This window comes from Orcinus orca, chromosome 14 (genome assembly GCF_937001465.1).
Source record: "Orcinus orca chromosome 14, mOrcOrc1.1, whole genome shotgun sequence".
Classification (NCBI taxonomy): Eukaryota; Metazoa; Chordata; class Mammalia; order Artiodactyla; family Delphinidae; genus Orcinus; species Orcinus orca.
Genome location: NC_064572.1, coordinates 18,209,323 through 18,232,107, shown reverse-complemented (window position 1 = coordinate 18,232,107; position 22,785 = coordinate 18,209,323).

Sequence of the window (22,785 nt, the reverse complement as noted above, 5' to 3'; positions counted from 1 at the left end):
CTGGAAAGCTAAACAGTATTGCTAGTAACTCGGAAGAGATTATGTTGGACAAACTCTACTACCAGAAGTATAATCAGTAGCTGCAGTCTCAGTGTCACTCACAGTCATTCTATTTGGAACTGCTTAAGATGATTAATGATAAAACTTATCAGACCCATTCATACAGTATATTTTCACCTGTGCTCTCTATATGGCTACAAATTATATCTATTGATACCTACAAATTACAAATGTAATTAAGCCCTAGGTAAGAGATTAAATTCCAACTCACATACCCTCTAAGCAAATTGTACCTAATAAAAGTAGCTTACATTTGTTGAGCACCTATATGCCAGGCAGTAAAAGAATGTATCCTGTGTAGCTCATTATTCATGAGAACTCTGCACAGTTGGTCTTATCAGTAGCATAAACCTGAGGAAACTGAGGCTCAGGGAGGCTATGTAAAGTTGCACCCAGTTACTAAGGTGGCAGATGGTAGACCAAGGATAGAACCCAGATGTGGCTGATCCCAAACTCCACCTTCTTTCAACCATGGGCAATAGCATTTGGGCATAGGTGTTATACAATTCACTAATCTTTCAAAGCCCATCTGAAGTCCCACCATTTCTATGGAGGTTTTTTCGAGTATTTCCTTAAAAAAAAAACAAAAAAAAAAACACAGGCCTCAGTCAGAGTCAAACAGACCTGGTTTGAGTACCCCAGCTCTGCCATTTGTTGACCATTTGGCCCTGGATGATTCATTTAACCTCTCTAAACATTACTTTCCTTACTGTAAAATGGGGGTAATAATACTACATCATGAGACTTTCCAGAGGGTAAAAGGAGATGCCTGAGAAGCATGCATGTAGTGTCTGGTACATGCTAGCGGCTAATGTTTTTTGAGGATTTTCTCTGTGCCAGACACTGGGGTAAGAGATTTCCACTCATTATTTCACTTAGTTCTCACAGCCACCCTATGATGTAGTTACTAACACCATCCCCATTTTGTAGATGAGGCAGTGAGGCTTCACAACATTGGATGTTGGGCCAATGTCACACCACCAGTAAGTCGCAGAGCGAGTGGGCAGTCTGACTCTAAAACCCACACTCCTCACTGCTATTAGGGAGTTCTTCAGAGCTATGAGAGAGATATGAGATCAATTTAGTTGGTCATGACCAGCATTTTTTAATGAAATATGAGAGAAAGTGTAAAATAGATTAGAATAGAAATATCAGTATATCCCACACAGTAGAGGTAAACATTCTGTGAAAACTTTGTTTAAGCTGTGTGTGCATGTGTACTGGGTATTGCTGTGGAGTATATTTTTTTACTATAGGTTACGAAAAATTTTACATACACTGCATTATACTCTTTCTAAATAACAGGTACTCAGTAAATGATCATTCTCTTCCTTTCCAAGTAATATGTCACATTGTTTTATCCTTAAGGGCAAGGATAATGTTACTGTTGCTGTCGCTGTTGTTTTTAGTTTCACCTGGTCACGTATAGCTTGATAACTACTTATTGATCCATGCTAATATTCAATGACAGTGACTTAACTTGAGCTGTTTCATTATTTGTTCACTTATTCAACAACTATTTATTAAGTGCTTACTATGTTCCAGGTATTATACTAGGGACAGGGGGTTCAATGGTGAACAAAAGACACAGTTCCTGCCCTTAAAGAGTTTACAACCCCATGGGGAGACCAGACATCAAACACACAATAACACCTAAAGCAGTAAGTTCTCCATCAGCATATGTGAGGGGTCTTGTAGTATTGGGTTGGCCAAATTCATTTGGTTTTAGGTAAAAATGAAAGTCATTTGTCATTTTCATGAAGAATTTTATTGAACAACGTATTTACTAGCCAAATGAACTTTTTGGCCAACCCAATATATTATAACCTAGTTTTTAGGGTAAAAGGAAAAAGACACTACAGTTGTTTTTTGTATCAAAAACAAACAAACAAAAAACAGTTGAATTAGTTCAGGAGTAACACAGAAAGCTTCATAGAGAAAAAAAAACATTTAAACTTTATAAAGTCTATAACAACTTTAAACTCAAACTTTGTTTAATCCTATGCAAAGATCACTGAAGAAAAATTATCTTACTTGGTTGTATATTAAGCAGCGCAAGGAGACCCCCAAATCAAAACTAAGCCATGTCCAATTAAGCTAAGGAAGACAGTTTAATCTTTATCAGTGGGTTGCAGTATTACTGTCCCTCTTTTTCCCTTATATACAAATATCCCCAGTTGCTTTTTTTTTTTCCTAGGATGGAATGGTGTATGATGAGGGTTTTCAAGTACTAGTGAGATTGAAGTATTTTCCTACATAATGTACCACAAACAGATTTAGAAATGTCGGTTTTAGATGCTATGATGCATATTCAAATTTTCCATGCAATGGATTAGAAAGTAGCATGACTAAGTTGAAGAGCCAGTGAGCTAAAATACCTCCTGTATGCTTCATAAACTGAAATATTAATAAAGTGGAAAATCAAAATAAGGGAAATTTAGGGATTCTCATGTCCCCTTATTACAGGCTTATTTCTGTGGGTCCAGTTTCAGACAAAGAAAAGAGTTATAATGGAAAAGAACACGGGGTAAACAAGAATGAAAAAAGGAACAGAAAAAAAGAATAAAAGCAAAACTGAGGAGTCAGCATCAAAATACCCCATCTCCCTAAAACAATGCTTATTATAGTCTTCCCTCTTAGTAGAATCTCCAGCTGAGCTACTGGGCTGCTCTATCAAAAATTGGCAACCTTTGTATACTGCAGTGCATCATTCACTGTTTATTGCCAATTGGAAAGAAATCTTCAGTTCCATTTAAAATATTCTAGTTTGAGGTGACTTTTCCGTGACATCTGAGAGCTGAGTTTTTCAGGAGAACTACAGGGTCTCTGCTTCTCACCAGTGTTTTTGGACCCTATCAGGGCTGTGAATGCCTTGTCCCTACGAGTCAGCTGGTGAGCTAGAGGAAAAGTCTTTCTGCTCCACACTGAGAGGGTCCATAATGGAGTAAGGCTAGAGCAGTCCTGACATGGCAGAGTGTAGTTTTCTTGGACTTTGAATGTGGAAAACAACAGTGCAAAGAGAATGGTCAATTCCATTGGAGGCTGAAGGACAACCCTGCCTCAATCAGGTTTCTTTATGGTGCCAGTGACAATACCCTAACTCAAACATGTAAGAAACAAAGTAACCTTGATTGTCTCACATTACCCAAAAGTCAAAATCAGAATACCTGGATCAGACGTTCAAATGTTATTTTCTTAGACTCTCTCCACCTTTGGGTCAGTTGTCCCCTATGTTGCTTTATTCTTGAGCAGGCTCTTCCCAGTGACGGTGAAAATGACTATAAGCAGCACTAAACTGACTTCAAAACTTCATCCAGAGGAATTCACCTCTTTCTTAGTAATTCTAGCAGTAGTTTTGAGACTAAATCTGAGCCACGTGCCAGCAGTGGGTATGGAAATTTCTCTAAAGGAAAACAGATTCTGTTACCAGAAGCAGGAGAGATTAAATTGGGGCTGTAAAAACCAACAAAACCACTTATCTGCTGTGCCCCTTGGATGATCGTTTTGATCATCAACTAAAAGCAGAAATTTCACAATCAGAGATAGCCTTTATTCTCCCTTTTGTAAATTGACCCGTAATCTATGATTTTTCCTCAGGAAAATGTCAAAGGCACTGTGATATACTAGGGTACCTGAGTGCCATGCCATTTTGAAGCTTAGACAGAATACCAGTAGAATTGACAGGTTCTTCCTGTGAGTTTGCTGACACAGGGTACTTTAACACCCTTGGTAAATCAGGCAGCAGGCTTCCATAGCTCCAAGGTAAAGCAAGGATGTGTCAGCCAATTTCCTGACAGGAATTGATAGCTTTGGGTAGGGACCTCCTGCTCTTTTTTACTGTGGAAATGCCTTCATATTTCTGACCTCTTTCACGTTTCTTCCCATTTTGCTGATCACACATCATTATTTAGATTAGTGATTTCCAATTGTTTTAAAAATGAGAACTCCTTTCGAACATAAGAGTTTATAAATGTCTCATGATAGCAGTTGAATGTCTTGCCTATATTGATATATTGACTAAAAATACATAATATCAAGTAAATTTAGTAAAATTAATATTTTTAAAACAATTTGTATCACATTGATTACAACACATGTGAAAATGAATAGTATATGCATGTGCAAGTTATAATATTTATTCAATCTACATAGGGATATATAGATTTCTTATAATAATTCCATAAACCCTTTCTTTAATAGGGTCAAGAAATTGGGGACAGATGGCTTAGAATGATTCTTTCTATAGCTCTGCTGTTTGTCTTAACTGTAAAGGCCCAGGCCTCCAAATGTAAGATCAGAGTCCCACATTCAGCATCCTCTAACCCTCTGTTTACATTTCCTTTAAACAACTAGCTCAAACTCTAATTTCAATTGGGAGAGAACTGACCAGCTGCCAAGGGAATTTACACTGACCATCACTGCCAAGATTATGAGTTACAACCAATTCTAGACGATGGAAATGAAAGTGACCAACTCAACATGTACTCCATGTTGAAGGCATCTGCCAAAAAGAAAACTAGGACACGTTGATTTAAGACCTGTCTTTCAAAGAATAATGATGAATCTCATCAGAGGCATAGCATTTTACTTTCAATCAGGATTCAAAGCTAGTACAGAAACATTTATACCAAAAGGTAAATTTGTTCAAAAGGTAGAAATTTAATACAAAGATCATTTTGGAGGTTGTATACTCGACAGAGGAGCCACCAACTGCATTTGGAGTTCCTTACACGCGCTCTGTGTACCATTCATCACTGTCACGCTCTGAGGAGCTCCAAATCTGCCTCCTAAAGCCTTCCTCCGGCCTCACAGAGGAGACCCAGAGGAGAGGAGTGAGCTACTCAGAGGGAACACGCTCAAGATTATAACTCTGGGCCACAGAATTTCCTCTGATCTTTCAGGAGGAAAACAGTAAATAGAATTAATTAATGAATTAATTAAAATTTTGAATTGCCTCCCCAAATCGCAAGCATTTGTATTTGGGAAGTTCTAGTGCTAATTTGTAGACAACTGTCCAACATTTGGTAACTAGTACGCTAATGCAGATCTGGGTCCATGTTACATTCAGCTAAAAAATCGTGTAAAAAGGAAAAAAAATTTAAAGGATGGCATTAAATTATATTTCTTATGTAAAAACCAGTGTCATTGTGTTTAAATGATTGCTTTATTCTCAGTATAACTTCAGCCATTGGGGATGCTGATCCCTGAACTTGTGCTGGTTAAGAACAAGGAATTTGGAAGGAGACTAAGGCCAAGAAATCCTAGTTCTGCCATTAACCAGCTATGTAACCTTGGGCAAGTCACTCTCTTGCCCCTTAAACTACAGTTTCCTTGTATTTACAGTGCTACTACAAATCTGTAAAATATTAGACTTATTATGACATAATTAATGTAAAAACGTTAGCAAAATAAGTGGAATATGTTAACTACTAATAAATGTTGTCTCTTATTTCAGATTGTGTTAGGGACAAGATATCTTAGAAGTAATTTCATATTCCTGGTCCCACCCCAGCTAATAAGAGAACTTTGTCTTTATCTGCTCAGATTCTTCCCTTGCCCTTGCCTTAAGCTCTAAGAGAATTTCGCCAGAGTAGTTCCTAACCTTTTTGTAAGTATAAGCAGAACCACATTAAACAAAAGATAGAATTTAAAAAAAACAAAACAAAAAAAAACAGGGCTTCCCTGGTGGCGCAGTGGTTGAGAGTCCGCCTGCTGTTGCAGGGGACGCGGGTTTGTGCCCCGGTCCGGGAAGATCCCACATGCCGCGGAGCGGCTGGGCCCGTGAGCCATGGCCGCTGAGCCTGCGCATCCAGAGCCTGTGCTCCGCAGTGGGAGAGGCCGCAACAGTGAGAGGCCCGCGTACCGGAAAAAAAAAACAGGCTGAGTAAACCTGCAGAATGAAGAGCTGAAAGGGTGGGGTTGGGGATGAAAGTCCATGTGTTACATGAGAAAAGCATTTGGGGGGTCTCAGCAATATATTTGGAGTCTGAGACACTGAGAAGGAAGCAAAGGGAGTTTTGAAAGATATTTTACTGTGGATTATAAATTGAATCTACTTTCATGATCTTTAAGAGATGAAAGTAACAATTAGCTTTCTGTTGTAATTTGGTTTTGGGTCCATGAATTTTTTTAAAGATTTTTTTTCATGTGGACCATTTTTAAAGTCTTTATTGAATTTGTTACAATATTGCTTCCGTTTTATGTTTTGGTTTTTTTGGGCACGAGGCATGTGGGATCCTAGCTCCCTGACTAGGGATTGAACCTGCACCCCCTGCATTGGAAGGCAAAGTCTTACCCACTGGACCACCAGGGAAGTCCCTGAACCATGCTTTTTAATGAAGCATCATGTGGACATTAGGCCATGGGGGGCTCCAGTTTGTACTTCATGCCATCACATTTTCTGAATTATCAAGTGGTACTTCTCTAACAGTGCTGTGACAGGTTTACCCTGACATGATTTCTCCTCCTCACAGCTTCTAATGTGTTAGGGGAACTACACCTTAAACTTAAAGAAGTGAGCCTTTAGTCTCCCACCTTCACCAACAAGATCTTTTCCACCAGCAACTCCCCATAGAATAGCACTGGTGCATCAAAGGAACAAACAATAGTCAGTGGTCCAGCTCTAGACACGCAATCTTTATTGCCACTACCCCAGATCCCAAACCTAGCTTTAGCCAGATTGGAGAAAGTGACTAGAGAAGGCAGAATAATACAGCTGTTCCTCTCCGATTCCTTCTATGACAGTAAAGTGCTCAAATAATCACTGGCATCATAGTTTTGAGTTAACTTCCGAAAGATACAGTTGATGTTTCTCTTCAGAAACACACATCAGAACTCTTTTTTATGAATCTGTTCCAGGTAATTACTATTTTGCTCAGAACAATATATCACCTGTTAGAGACCTTTGGGTACTACTGAACACTTTAAATTCACATAGTGACCAATATGATACCAGGAGTTACAGAAGGAAGAGATCACTTATATTTCAAATACACAACTGAATAGTCAACACAATTCAAATGTTTCAAACGTTTAAATCGTTGCCACTCTGATTCATCCTTCAAATAGCAGACTCAAGACTGGTGGTTATTACATCAGCCTCTGAATCACTCTTGTGTAATCAATTAACCTCATCACATTCATATATTCAAACAGCTTCCACCAATATACAATTTTAGCATCACCAATACAATTTGTTTTCAATTACCAGCTTCACTAATGGCCTTCTGAAATTAATGCTTAGGGAAGTATTGGAAAGTTTCCTGTGTTGTCTGAGGGCTGTATACATTTTCTACACAGCAGCAAAATGATTTGATACTATTACATTTCAAGACTTGGGGATTTTATCTTCTCATATAAAAATGTGCAAGTCAAACAACCCAACCTACCCCATTCTACACAGGGAACTTCAAGTACCCACTCTATTTTCCAAACAAATCAGAAGGTCTATACAGGTTCCTAACACCAAGGACTTTGTGGTGTGCGTTGTAAATAAGTCAGTGGATAATCATAAAACACTTCTTGGCAGTAACTAAGTCAAGGAGATCAGTGATGGCTGGCCTAAGCCAGCTATAAATTTTATGGTAATTTTTTAATGAGGCAAAGGAAGGGAGCTTATTAGCACTTTGCCTTTCAGGGTCAAAGGAAAGAGAGCAGGAGAGAGACAGAGAAAGGAATCTAGAGTACCTGGTATTTGGGAGAAGAGGGGAAAGAGTGAGTAAAATAGGAAAAGAAAATAAAGCCAAATAGAAGCCAAGTACCTAGAAGTTTATACAGCTTTTACCTTCAGAGCAGAAAGTTTCAGTTTGATTTAGTCCTCTAGAGAAACCTGCAGAAAGATTTCTGTGCCAGTGTGACCTTGGCAAACATAAAGAAGGCTCACAGCTTTGGCATTTGGGGTGAAATATAGGGAAAAAAGAGGGAGAGAGATAAGAAATAGATTGGGGAGAAAGAGCAAATGGCGGAAGAGAAACCGTGCCTAAAAAGATAATAACCAGAACCAGGTCAGAATTATTACAACTCATAGTTCTTTGACCAATTCTAACCACTGTGGGACCTCCTCTGGAAACTGGTTTGAAAACCTCTTTGGTAATGGAAGCCCTTTGCCACCTTGATGGAGAAAGTTCTCATTTCCATTAGGGACTATGAAAATGTATTCTGATTCAATAAAAGAACAAACCAAAATAGAATTGAGGTTCACTGTTCCAAATTAAATTAGACATTTCATTAGTCCAGTTAGATGTCATTGGCTAAATATAAGCCCATTATGGTGATTTTTGAAGGAAAAGAGGTGGGAACAGGGACAAATGCCCTGAGAATCTAGCCTTCCTTTGTAGCTGCATAGGCAAAGCCAGGTGGATAGGAGCCTTGGCAAAAGGACGCAGATAACACGGACGTGTCTTTGGTGAGTTAGCAAGTAATCCTTAAAGCAAGAAGAACTTGTGTCAATGCAGAAAGCAACCAGCCTCTACACAGCAAGAACTCTGCCTGGATTTAAGCATTAGTGTTCAGTTAGCTTAACCTTTGATGCAAAGCTGAGCTCTATTCCTCATGACATCGCCACTGGCTTTCATGTGTGTTCTCACAGTTGTTTCTCATCTCTGACTTTTGCCTTTAGTGATGCCTTTATCATTTAAGACCTTACCTTGTCACTTTCATTGTCTTTAAAAACAAAGGAGATCACAAAAACCTTGTCTTTTCTCAAAGAAATTTTTTTAAATTCACAGACTCATCTCTGTAACCTGAGGCCCTTTTGAATTCCCCTTGATGAGAGAATGAGAAAAAACTTAGAAAGCCTTAAAGAAAGCCCAGTTCTATTTTCTTTTTAATTAATTATAAAATAATGGAGATGGGTTTCCTACAGAAACAAAGATTCGAATAACACTTAACTGCAGGGTCTTGCATAAGTCAAAGAGAAGAGTGTTCAAAGTAGTGACAAAGTTGGTTAAGGATAGGGTAACGCACATACTAAGCTACCATTTTCCCAGAGCTCTAAAGGAAAGAGAGTTCAGAGCTGTTGGAAAATTATTAATGTCATAAGTAAAGCAAAACTTAGGAGAAATTTAAAAAATTAAATCATTATTTAACACCTGAGAATTTTTTACTTACAAAAAAAGAAAAAAGAAAGAAAGCAAAGACAGGAAAAGAAATAGCTAAATAGACAATTCAAGTAATTTATTTTAATGAACAGCAGTCAACTTCCACAAAGAAAATATCATAAAGATATAATTGGACACAGAAAATATTCAATGTAAGAATTCTAATTTCAGACTTTCCTTGCTTGAATCCAAATTCCCATGCTTCAGCACATCCTATGAAGAATTATAAATTCTTCCCTCTGAGTCAGACCCCAAGCCAGCCATACTGTTTCTGGTTCAGATTTTCTTTCTATCAGTCTGTCAAAAAATGAAGAAAATAAATCACTGGAGTAGGAACTAGAGGCCTTAGATTCTTGCCTTACATCTTGAACTAGCTATTAACAAATAAGTTTTACGTTTTGGCAAAAGTTAAACAGATGGACTTTTGAAGGGGCATTATTAAACCAATTGCTTAACTCCAGGCTGGCTTCAGAGCTGAAGTACAACCCACGAGCTGCAGAAGTGTCCCACACCTAGAAGGGACAAGCACTTGGTTCAGAGCTCTGCTGTCACAGTCTTAAAATTCTTAATTTTTAACAAGGGACGTTACATTTTCGTCTTGCACTGGGTCCCTCAAATTTTGAGGTCGATTCTTCCTTAACACTGCCTAGCCTCTGTTTGCATATCTTGTAAGTTCAGGATTGGAAGATTTCCAGCATCATTTCAACTTCACCGTGTGATGACACAAATGCCTCAGGATCATCTGGCATTGAGGGAGCACAAGACCACAATGGCTCTGAGCAGATTTTTCTGGAATTCCATTTCCAGCACATATTCTCATCCTCTAAATTGGCCACTATTCCCAAATGCTGGAAACTGCAGGATTAAACACGGGGGATTATCCTGCTCCTTCCTTCTCTCCTCAGTGAGCGACCTCTCATTACAGCGCCACTGACTAGTTACGTATTGTCACAAACAAACTACCCCAAAGCCGAGGGGCTTAGAACAATATCCATTATTATTGCTCACAATCCACAGTTGGCTGGCTGCTTCTGCTGATCTTGGTCAGGCCTGGCTGGGCATTTGTCTGGTTACAGAGAGGGATACAGAGAGGGGAAGAATTGGAGCCACTTTTGCAATAAATCTGCCACACTCACTTGAACCAGGAGTTCTACTTGCTCTAAAAACTCTACCCTAACAACATATCATTGTGTGACCCTAAGCAAATCACTTGGGGTCTCCCTCCACCGCCTCAGCTGTATGAATGAGGGCGTCCAGCCCTATTACCTCGGAAGCCCCTTCTGCTCTCACATCCTCATAGTCACCCCATTTCAGCCAGAGTTTCCAACCTCCTCTTCCTCCTCTGGACCAGGCACTCATCTCTATATCCTACAGGGCATTGAATCACAGATGGATCAAATTGATCAATTTTTAACCTATTTTGATCATTATAGTTTTGTCAGGCCCTGAAAACATAATTCCAAAAACAAGAGTTCAGAATTCTCAGGGGAAAAGTGTAAGTTCTCAGCCATGCCAGAAATCTTCTTGCTACGTCAGGAAGGGCAGCAAACTGTGAATCCTCCAGGTCCAATGTCTATGGCTCTGTGGCTCCTTTGTCTCTACAGAGCAGAATCCTTTCTCATTTGAATGCTCTCTGTCCCACTCCACCCTCCCACCAGACTGCATCAAGCACTCGTGGCCCAAGCAGAACGCTTTGGCACGGCTCACTGGAGGCCTTTGAGCAGGGGCAGCGTTCTCTTACATAAATGAGAGGGACAGCGTGTTCTCTGTGAAGCCTGCAGGTCCTGTCAGCTTTCTGCTGGCCAGTACACATGGCTTTTAAAAGACAAAAAACCATGAAACGTCACTCCAGAATTAACTCTGGACAGCCAGATCTTTGCCCAGGCTGGACAATGTTCATTTATCAAAGTGACTAACCAATAGTTTAATTTTGTTGGGATCCCCTTGGCTCTTCATAACTCACAATACAGCTCTTACTCTCAGTAAACTCTCTGATAGGACTCTGTAGGGATCAAGATCTTGTTTTATTTTTCTGTAAAAAATCATTATAGCACAGGAACAGTTCCTACCAATATCTGCAGTCCAAATGTACAGGGCCAGCAAATGCACCCCAGAGGTGGATCGGCATGCTGGATGTGGCTTGCTGGGCACGTGCAGTGGCTGCTTTTTCAGCTGGTTCAGGGAATGGGAGCTAAATTTGGTTTGTGTCATTGTGTTTTAAACTGCAAACTGCTTCTTATGCTGCCAGATATGCCTCTTGTTTGTGCATTCATTTGTGTTTCACTGTCTCCAAAATAAACCTGTCTCTTCAAATCAGGAAATCTTCCACTAAGCCAAAAAAAAAAAAAAATGAGGGATGATGATAGAAGGCCAGCTAGTCTGTCTTTCACACGATGGCATGCCCGTTTTCTCTTCAGTGGCTTTTGTCATTTTGCTGAAAATGCCCATGTTGGCATTAGGTTGGAGCAACACAGTGGGTTCTTTGGTTGGCCCTCAAGTTGTCTTTTGAAGGTCACTGATGTTTGGTCATTGACCTTGCATACCCTTCAGTCAGTGTTGCTTCTTTTTCCTGTGCAGTCAAATGCTTTGTTTCTCCAATAATTAAACAAGAAAATAGGATTTCCAAAGCTCCTGGATCAGGGCCTATTAGGATGGATGGGTAGGAAGGGCAGGGGGTGGGGTGGCAGTTTGCCCTAGCCTTACATTTACAAGAGTCCTCATATTTTCACTTGTTGTCTATAAATTGGGTTATATATACAGCCACGGAGATACAGAATGGAGAGCAGGCATTAATCTTATGCCCCATTATGCTTCTAATGTACTTTAATGTTTATAAAACTATAATTATCTCTAAAATAGCATACACTTGTAGTCTACTTGTTATGGTAAATGTTTTAATTATTCAAGGGAATATTTAAAATATACTATAAGCTTGTCACCTTATTTTGACTCTTTTTTTTTTTTTTAAATAAATCAGAAAACTCAAATATTGGAAGTTGCTGGAGCTTCTCTTAACCTCTGAGAGGCCCTATTCTGGGCATTACATCCTCTTTTAAAGAAAATCATTGGAGCATCAGAGCTTTCCATGTTTGGGTGGGGCTGGGGAGTGGGCACCAACTCAGATAGAATAAACAAGGGCTGAAGTCCTAGAGAGGAGTCGTCATGGTCATCTGCAAGTGAGAGGACAAGGTGGAGGACACACCACTTAGTTAGGGGACCTCTGAGCTGTTTCTGGATTCCCCTCCCCACCTCACCTTAGCTTTCAGGATGTTATGCTTAGCACACAAGGCCCTCTGGACCTGGCCCCTGACCACTGTGCAGCTCTTTTTCCCTCCACGCTTCTACCCAGAGCCTGTGCTTTGACCAAATCCAAGACTTAAAACAACCTTTAGGATGCTGTTGAACACTTCCAGACCTTCACACATACTGTTTCTCCTGCCTGAATTGCCCCATCCCTTCACTCTCCACAACAACTTATTTATCAAGGAAACTCATCCATCCCTCATAAATCGGCGTGCATTCTATACCTCTAGGCTCAGAAAGAAGCTTGAGAATAGTTCTATCAGTCATGAAGTTATAAATCTTTGTTTTACCTGTCCTCTTCTTGAAGGATAGGCTGTATTTTAGTCATTATTTTATCCCCAGTGTATAGCACAATGCATGGTGTGTGGCAGATTCAATAATGAACAAATGCATGAATAAACGAACTGGACCAGAAGCTTGTTAGAAATGCAGAATCTTGGGTTCCACCCCAGACCTACCAAATCAGAATCTGCATTCTAACAAATGCTAGGGAGATTTGATTGCACGTTAAAGTTTGAGTAACACTAATCCACCTTACCCTGATTTCTCACTTGCGTAAACATCTGAAGCGTTGACTGTCCAAGGCTCTGGGTTTGATAACCATGAATGTACCTGCCCTGCACCGTGCTGATACATGTGCCTGTGTGTTTGTGTATACTCACACATTTCCATTCTTGCCTCCTCTCCCAGGAGACCATAAGGGGACTCTTGGCATTCTCTCACTATTCTTTATGGCACCCAGCACTAGGCTATGCCCAGAGTAAGTGCTAGGTACAAATTTATGCAAAAAGCCAAGGGCCACTGAAAAAAATAGGTTTTATAAAACTGTATCATTCATGTCTCTACCACAGAACAGACAATGTCAAATTAAATCTGATGCTGTTGGGAAGGAGACTGATGTAAATTACCTTGCCTCTAGAAAGCATCAAGTAAAATATTAATTCTTAGTAGACACTACTGGTAGCTCTCACCAACTTGGTCCCCAGCTTCCACTGCTGTCCTTGAAGGGACATATGGCAATCCATTAGCATCGCATTTCCTGTTTCACATTCTATATTTAACTTTCCTTAATCCTGTCATGACTAAAGATTTAGTGCTGTTCAACAACCCATATTTTTCCTTGGGACCCTCAGGAAATGCTTGTCTACTTCATTTCATCCCACATTCCTTGAGTCCATACTTTGCAATCTAATGGCCTCAAGAGTTAATGCTGAATAAAGGTAACTGTTAGTTTATTACTCATTGCACTAGGTAGACCACAACACATATGCACACCGGCTAACTAATGAGGGGCAAGAGAAGCAAGCTCAATTAAGTGGGCAATACTTTTTTACCTCGTGGAAAATTTTTCCATAGGAAGATAAAACCTGATACCAAAGCAGTGGGGAAAGGAATTGCTGGAGGAAAGTGATAGACGTGGGAAAAGAATACTAGCTTTTACTGAGATTCTTCTGGTGGGAAGTACTGTACTTGGCACTTTATGTACATTATTTCATTTTACCTAATCAATCTAATGAGGTTAGAATCCTAACCCTGATGTTAACAATGAAGGACACAAGGCTTCTAGGCATTCTCAGATTCACACAGTTAGTCATGGAGCTAGGTTTTGAATGACTTTTTCTTCTTTTTTAAATTTTTTAATTATGGTAAAAAAAAACCCACATAACATCAAATTTACCATTTTAACTATTTTTAAGTATCTAGCTCAGTAGTGTTAAGTATATTCACTGCAAAAGCTCTCTAAAACTTTTTTATCTTGCAAAACTGAAACCCTATACCCATTGAACACCACCTACTACCCATCCTTAACCCCAATTTCTTTGTCAACTAATCAAAGGCAGTATTTTTGCTCATCTTTTTCTCTTTCCTTACATTTCTTCCACTTTCTCCACCTTCTCATGGTACCATATACTTTTGCAGCTCTGGTATATCTCAACAATGAGGAAAGTGGCCTAAAGATTCTAAAGTCGCAGGGTGTTACATTCCCTATGGCGTCTGTGAAGCAAGCAACAAAGAATGGATTGCCAGTGGAAGAAAATCAAGAGAAGACTATTTGGATCTTGTAATTCTGGAAATCTACCTGCACATTCTGCCTGTGTTAAGGGACGCTCTCTCCATTGACCATTATTGCATTGAGAAATCAGTTTGTCCTGTCCAAAAGTCTCAATTTGCCACTCCACACACCTGCAGCCAGGATTTCAGCACTGCAGCCTCAGCAACAGCACCATTCCAAATCTCCATGAAACTAACATACACATGCTCTGCCTTGTGGCCATGGCCCTGGAGTGATGCTGACTGTCCCTGGCATCAGACATGCATTCCATGAAGATGAGACAGTGAGAAAGCATTTTGGCCTGAAGTGCAGGTTGACACAACTTTGAATCTGGGAAATTTGTAACTTTGTCTTATACAATCTTTGCATAGTTCTGTTTAAATGAGTTTATTAAATATTCAAAGAAAGGGAAACGTATACATTGATGTATTAGAAAGCAATCACCAACAAAGCAGCTTTACAACAAATGCTAAAGGAACTTCTCTAGGCAGGAAACACAAGTGAAGGAAAAGACCTATAATAATAAACCCAAAACAATTAAGAAAATGGTAATAGGAACATACATATCGATAATTACCTTAAATGTAAATGGATTAAATGCTCCAACCAAAAGACATAGACTGGCTGAATGGATACAAAAACAAAACCCATATATATGCTGTCTACAAGAGACCCATTTCAGATCTAGGGACGCATACAGACTGAAAGTGAGGGGATGGAAAAAATATTCCATGCAAATGGAAATCAAAAGAGAGCTGGAATAGCAAGTCTTATATCACACAAAATAGACTTTAAAACAAAGACTATTACAAGAGACAAGGAAGGCCACTACATAATGATCAAGGGATCAATCCAAGAAGAAGATATAACAGTTGTAAATACTTATGCACCCAACATAGGAGCACCTCAATACATAAGGCAAATGACAAAAGCCATAAAAGGGGAAATCAACAGTAACCAACAATAGTAGGGGACTTTAACACCCCATTTTCACCAATGCACAGATCATCCAAAATGAAAATAAATAAGGAAACACAAACGTTAAATGACACATTAAACAAGATGGAGTTAATTGATATTCATAGGACATTCCATCCAAAAACAACAGAATACACTTCCTTCTCAATTGCTCATGGAACATTCTCCAGGACAGATCATATCTTGGGTCACAAATCAAGCCTTGGTAAATTTAAGAAAATTGAAATCGTATCAAGTATCTTTTCCTACCACAACGCTATGAGAACATATATCAATTGCAGGAAAAAAACTAAAAAATACAAACACATGGAGGCTAAACAATATGCTACTAAATAACCAAGAGATCACTGAAGAAATCAAAGAGGAAATTTAAAAAATACCTAGAGGGCTTCCCTGGTGGCGCAGTGCTTGAGAGTCTGCCTGCCAATGCAGGGATGCGGATTCATGCCCTGGTCCGAGAAGATCCCACATGCTGCAGAGCAGCTGGGCCTGTGAGCCATGGCCACTGAGCCTGCGCATCCGGAGCCTGTGCTCCGCAACGGGAGAGGCCACAACAGTGAGAGGCCCGCATACTGCAAAAAAAAACACAAAACCTAGAAACAAATGACAATGAAAACACGATGACCCAAAACCTATGGGGTGCAGCAAAAGCAGTACTAAGGGGGAAGTTTATAGCAATACAATCCTACCTTAAGAAACATCTCAAATAAACAACCTAACCTTATACCTAAAGCAATTAGAGAAAGAACAACAAAAAAACTCCGAAGTTAGCAGAAGGAAAGAAATCATAATGATCAGATCAGAAATAATTGAAAAAGAAATGAAGGAAACGATAGCAAAGATCAGTAAAACTAAAAGCTGGTTCTTTGAGAAGATAAACAAAATTGATAAACCATTAGCCAGACTCATCAAGAAAAAAAGGGAGAAGACTCAAATCAATAGAATTAGAAATGAAAAAGGAGAAGTAACAACTGATATGGCAGAAATACAAAGGATCATGAGAGATTACTACAAGCAACTATATGCCAATAAAATGGAAAACCTGGAAGAAATGGACAAATTCTCAGAAAAGCACAACCTTCCGAGACTGGACCAGGAAGAAATAACAGTTGTAAATACTTATGCACCCAACACAGGAGCACCTCAATACATAAGGCAAATGACAAAAGCCATAAAAGGGGAAATCAACAGTCACAAGAACAGACCAGTCACAAGCACTGAATTTGAAACTGTGATTAAAAATCTTGCAACAAACAAAACCCCAGGACCAGATGGCTTCACAGGTGAATTCTAGCAAACATTTAGAGAAGAGCTAACACCTATCTTCCTTAAACTCTTCCAAATTAGAGCAGAGGGAGGAAACTCCCAAACTCATTCTATGAGGCCACCATCACCCTGATACCAAAACCAGACAAAGGTGTCACAAAGAAAGAAAACTACAAGTCAATATCACTGATGAACATAGATGCAAAAATCCTCAACAAAATACTAGCAAACAGAATCCAACAGCACATTAAAAGGATCATACACCATGATCAAGTGGGGTTTATCCCAGGAATGCAAGGATTCTTCAATATACGCAAATCAATCAATGTGATACACCATATTAACAAACTGTACAATAAAAACCATATAATCATCTCAATAGATGCAAAGAAAGCTTTCCACAAAATTCAACACCCACTTATGATAAAAACCCTCCAGAATGTAGGCATAGAGGGAACTTACTTCAACATAATAAAGGCCATATATGACAAACCCACAGCCAGCATTGTCATCAATGGTGAAAAACTGAAAGCATTTCCACTAAGATCTGGAACAAGACAAGGTTGCCCACTCTCACCACTGTAATTCAACATTGTTTTGGAAGTGTTAGCCACAGCAATAAGAGAAGAAAAATAAATAAAAGGAGTACAAGTCAGAAAAGAAGAAGTAAAGCTGTCACTGCTTGCAGTTGACATACTATACATAGAGAATCCTAAAGCTGCTACCAGAAAACTACTAGCGCTAATCAACGAATTTGATAAAGTAGCAGGATACAAAATTAATGCACAGAAATCTCTTGCATTCCTGTACACTAATGATGAAAAACCTGAAAGTGAAATTAAGAAAACACTCCCATTTACCATTGCAACAAAAAGAATAAAATACCTAGAAATAAACCTACCTAAGGAGACAGAAGACCTGTATGCAGAAAACTATAAGACACTGATGAAAGAAATTAAAGATGATACAAATAGATGGAGAGATATACCATGTTCTTGGATTGGAAGAATCAACATTGTGAAAATGACTGTACTACCCAAAGCAATCTACAGATTCAATGCAATCCCTATCAAACTACCACTGTCATTTTTCACAGAACTAGAGCAAAAAATTTCACAATTTGTATGGAAACATATAAGACCCCGAATAGCCAAAGCAATCTTGAGAAAGAAAAATGGAGCTGGAGGAATCAGGCTCCCAGACTTCAGACTATAGTACAAAGCTACAGTAATCAAGACAGTATGGTACTGGCACAAAAAGAAATATAGACCAATGGAACAGGGTAGAAAGCCCAGAGATAAACCCACGCACATATGGTCACCTTATCTTTGATAAAGGAGGCAGGAATGTACAGTGGAGAAAGGACAGCCTCTTCAATAATTGGTGCTGGGAAAACTGGACAGCTACATGAAAAGAATGAAATTAGAACACTCCCTAACACCATACACAAATAAACTCAAAATGGATTAAAGACCTAAATGTAAGGCCAGACACTATCAAACTCTTAGAGGAAAACATAAGCAGAACACTCTATGATATACATCACAGCAAGATCCTTTTTGACCCACCACCTAGAGAAATGGAAATAAAAACAAAAATAGAGAAATGGTACCTAATGAAACTTCAAAGCTTTTTCACAGCAAAGGAAACCATAAACAAGACGAAAAGACATCCCTCAGAATGGGAGAAAATATTTGCCAGTGAAGCAACTGACAAAGGATTAATCTCCATAATTTACAAGCAGCTCATGCAGCTCAATATCAAAAAAACAAACAACCCAATCCAAAAATGGACAGAAGACCTAAATAGACATTTCTCCAAAGAAGTTATACAGATTGCCAACAAACACATGAAAGAATGCTCAACATTGTTAATCATTAGAGAAATGCAAATCAAAACTACAATGAGATATCATCTCACACCAGTCAGAATGGCCATCATCAAAAAATCTACAAACAATAAATGCTGGAGAGGGTCTGGAGAAAAGGGAACCCTCTTGCACTGTTGGTGGGAATGTAAATGGATACAGCCACTATGGAGAACAGTATGGAGGTTCCTTAAAAAACTAAAAATAGAACTACCATATGACCCAGCAATCCCACTACTGGGCATATACCCTGAGAAAACCATAATTCAAAAAGACACATGCACCACAATGTTCATTGCAGCTCTATTTACAATAGCCAGGACATGGAAGCAACCTAAGTGTCCATCATCGGATGAATGGATGAAGAAGATGTGGCACGTATATACAATGGAATACTACTCAGCCATAAACAGAAACGAAATTGAGTGATTTGTAGTGAGGTGGATGCACCCAGAGTCTGTCATACAGAGTGAAGTAAGTCAGAAAGAGGAAAACAAATACTGTATGCTAACACATATGTATGGAAAAAAAAAAAAAAGAAAGGTCGTGAAGAGCCTAGGGGCAAGATGGGAATAAAGACACAGACCTACTAGAGAATGGACTTGAGGACACAGGGAGGGGAAAGGGTAAGCTGGGACAAAGTGAGAGAGTGGCATGGACATATATACACTACCAAATGTAAAAGAGATAGCTAGTGGGAAGCAGCCACATAGCACAGGGAGATCAGCTCGGTGCTTTGTGACCACCTAGAGGGGTGGGATAGGGAGGGTGGGAGGGAGGGAGACGCAAGAGGGAAGAGAAATGGGGATATATGTATATGTGTAGCTGATTCACTTTGTTATAAAGCAGAAACTAACACACCATTGTAAAGCAATTATACTCCAATAAAGATGTTAAAAAATAAATAAATAAAATAAAAAAGAGAGAAAGCAATTAGAGCCCAGAGAGAATAGTTAATAAATCCCAGGAGGAGCAGCAGGCATCCACCAAATCCACCAGCAGGCATCCACTCTCCAGAGTCCTGTGTCACCCTTGGACACATTATGCAGCCGTAGGCTCATGCTAGGCAGCCAGCATCCACATGCTCCAGCCTATGGGAACACAAGGCATCATTTCTCCCTGAGTTTCATGTCACCGAAGGTGATGGACTCTCTTCTTTCAGATTCTACAGCACAGTTTTTTGAGCTTGGTGAGAGAAGGAGCTTCCTACCATAGTTCCAAAGCATTGAGGGCTTGCTGAAGTAGGCAGACTTGGTTTAAACCCAGCTCTGCTACTAATAGCTCAATGACCTTGAATGAATGGGGTAACTTTTCTGTGTATAGGTTTATTAAATGAGATAAATTAGATGAAGCACATGTGTTTCCTGAATTGCATAATAAATGTGCTGTTGTTGTTTTTATTGACTTACTATTTCCATTTCTCATAATATAGCCTGGACAATGGCAGAATTGAGGAGCTGTATGATGGAGATCATATGGCCCACAAAACCCTAAATATTTACTCTCTGGTCCTTCACAGAAAGATTGCTGACATGTAAAGGATAAAGGATTTTCTAGAATAAGATCAACATAGGAGCAGAAGTAAATTCTAAGGACAGGGATTTGACATTATGAGGACTTAGAAATTGCCTAGACTTAGGAATGAAAAGATAGGATTCAAGTTTCACCTTTTCTCTCCTTAGCTGGATAACATTGGACAAATCATTGCAATCTGCACTTAAAGTTCTTTCTCTGTAAAGTGAGATAATAACATATACATTGCATATTGGTAGTGAGAATTAAATTAAACAACTTACATTCAAGTCCTGTATAAATATTCAAGTCCTGTGAGAATTCATTCATTCATTCATCCATTCATTCATGTGACAGACACCAAACCTGATACAGTAAAAAAACACTTTCTCTGACCTTATAGTACTTATTTTCTGGCTGGGAAGACAGGGTGCTTGATGTAAGGTGTATTTCCTAGGTAAGCAATCTTTTTGTAGTAACTTTTAAAGATATCCAGTTTAAATTGTGAGGTCATACACTACAGAAAAATGCTTATATTTTATAATTCTGCCTTTGACACAGCGTAGGTCAGTAATATTAAGTTGTACATCTTTCAGTATAAAGATGATTCTTTGCTTTTATTCACAGAATGGCTCAGCTGAATCCCTCAGAAGAAACACATTCACAGAGTTAGACAAGTTGTCTGGTGAATGTGACACATGCAGAGATGCCCACAGGATGATTTAAGCCTTTGTGCATTTACAGAACAAAGTTCAACCAAGCAAAATGGTGCTCTGTAGCAGAAACCCACAGACCACATACAAATACATATCCATCTGGCTCAGACTCGTAGAACTCGACTATGAAAAGAAAATAGATGTCATCAGATGTTTTTCTGTGGATGTTTTTAGTTTTTTCATTTAGATAGCATTACTTTTTTGAAAATTACAAAGAATAAGCAGGCAAAATATAACTGATTTTAAATGTTCACCTCTAAATCACGTTTCAGATGAATGATAAAGGACTGCTTATTTGTTCTAACGCTAGGCCAATGTCCTATGATGCTTCTTTTTTTTTGTGGGGGGGGTGTTGGGTCTTCACTGCTGCACTCGAGCTTTCTCTAGTTGCGGCCAGCGGGGGCTACTCTTCGTTGTGGTGAGAAGACTTCTCATTGTGGTGGCTTCTGTTGCAGGTCACGGGCTCTAGGCATGCGGGCTTCAGTAGTTGTGGCATGTGGGCTCAGTAGTTGTGGCACGTGGGTTCAGCAGTTGTGACTTGGGGGCTCTAGAGCGCAGGCTCAGTAGTTGTGGCGCACGGGCTTAGTTGCTCTGCGGCATGTGGGATCTTCCCAGACCAGTGCTCGAATCCGTGTCCCTTGCATTGGCAGGCAGATTCTTAACCACTGTGCCACCAGGGAAGCCCCTCTGACGCTCTTATAGGTCAATTTATCTAGAGTAAATATGCATTAAGAACACATCACTCCTCACTAATTTTATTAAAAAGTTTCTTCTCATTGAGTTTTCACTGCAATGTGGAAAGACTAATGTTGAAGATTTATAGTCTAGTATAAGATCTACCAATTTCCCTATGTAAAGGGTATCACTTTCTTCAAAAGAAAAAAGAAGGCTCTCAAATGCTGGTCAGTCTACAGGCGTGTCTCCCAATTCAGTCATCTGACCATGGTTTTTACACCCTCTGCACAAAAGGGATATTTAGTATGAAAGCAGTAAATGAAAAGTAGAGGCTGTTGTCAAATTGTCAGCCATTATGCTCATATTAATAACCACTGCAGCTGTCTGAGGCTCAAATTAGCATATCTGAAACAAGTTATACACTTCTAGCACTATTTAGAGCCATTTCAAAGAGAACAAAAGTTTATGTTGAAATTTTTTGCTAGATGGCCTTTAAAATAAAAATATCTTCAGAAACCTAAATTACCCTTTTTTTAAGATGCTACTATGAAATTACCTGATAAATCCTCACTTCCAATTAACTAAATATTCCAAAATCTGGACTCATAGGCACATTAATTAATGCACATATGATCACATGAACTCATGTAAATTCTTGTAATTTTAAGATAGATGAGAACTTCCCCTAGGACAGGCACACTTCTCACTTACCAGATACCCCAATAGAGCAGTATTATTCCTGGCTGCTTACCCTGGCATTGGAAGAGAATAACCATTTCTAGCAAAGACAGCAATTCAGGTTAGAGCCAAGTGAGTGTGCCTCCCTGGATCTCCTGGATTGAGGAAGAGGACTAGCTTCCCTTCAAAAGAACTCTTCCAAATGCACAATAACTGCACAAAAAAATGAGTCCCTATTGGGAATTGAGAAAACCAGAGACTTGATACAGATGGGCTGGCAATGAGTAAGTCAGTCACTGTGTCAACTGCCCCAGAGGAGCCTGACAGCACTGACTTCAAGCTATACTGCTTGATTTTTCATATGGCCTCTTGGGACTTATACAGGGGAAACTTGCTGCGCTAAGCTTCTGAAATGAGCTTCCCAAATTGGACAGTGGTAAGACATAGCCCGATACCTGGGAGCGAATGAATTTATTTACTAAATAAGGAGAGACAGCTGAATATTTTATTCAAATGGCCAGTCCATTTACCCTCTGTCTCAATCTAACTTTTAATTTTTCTAAGTAATTAAGTAGATGG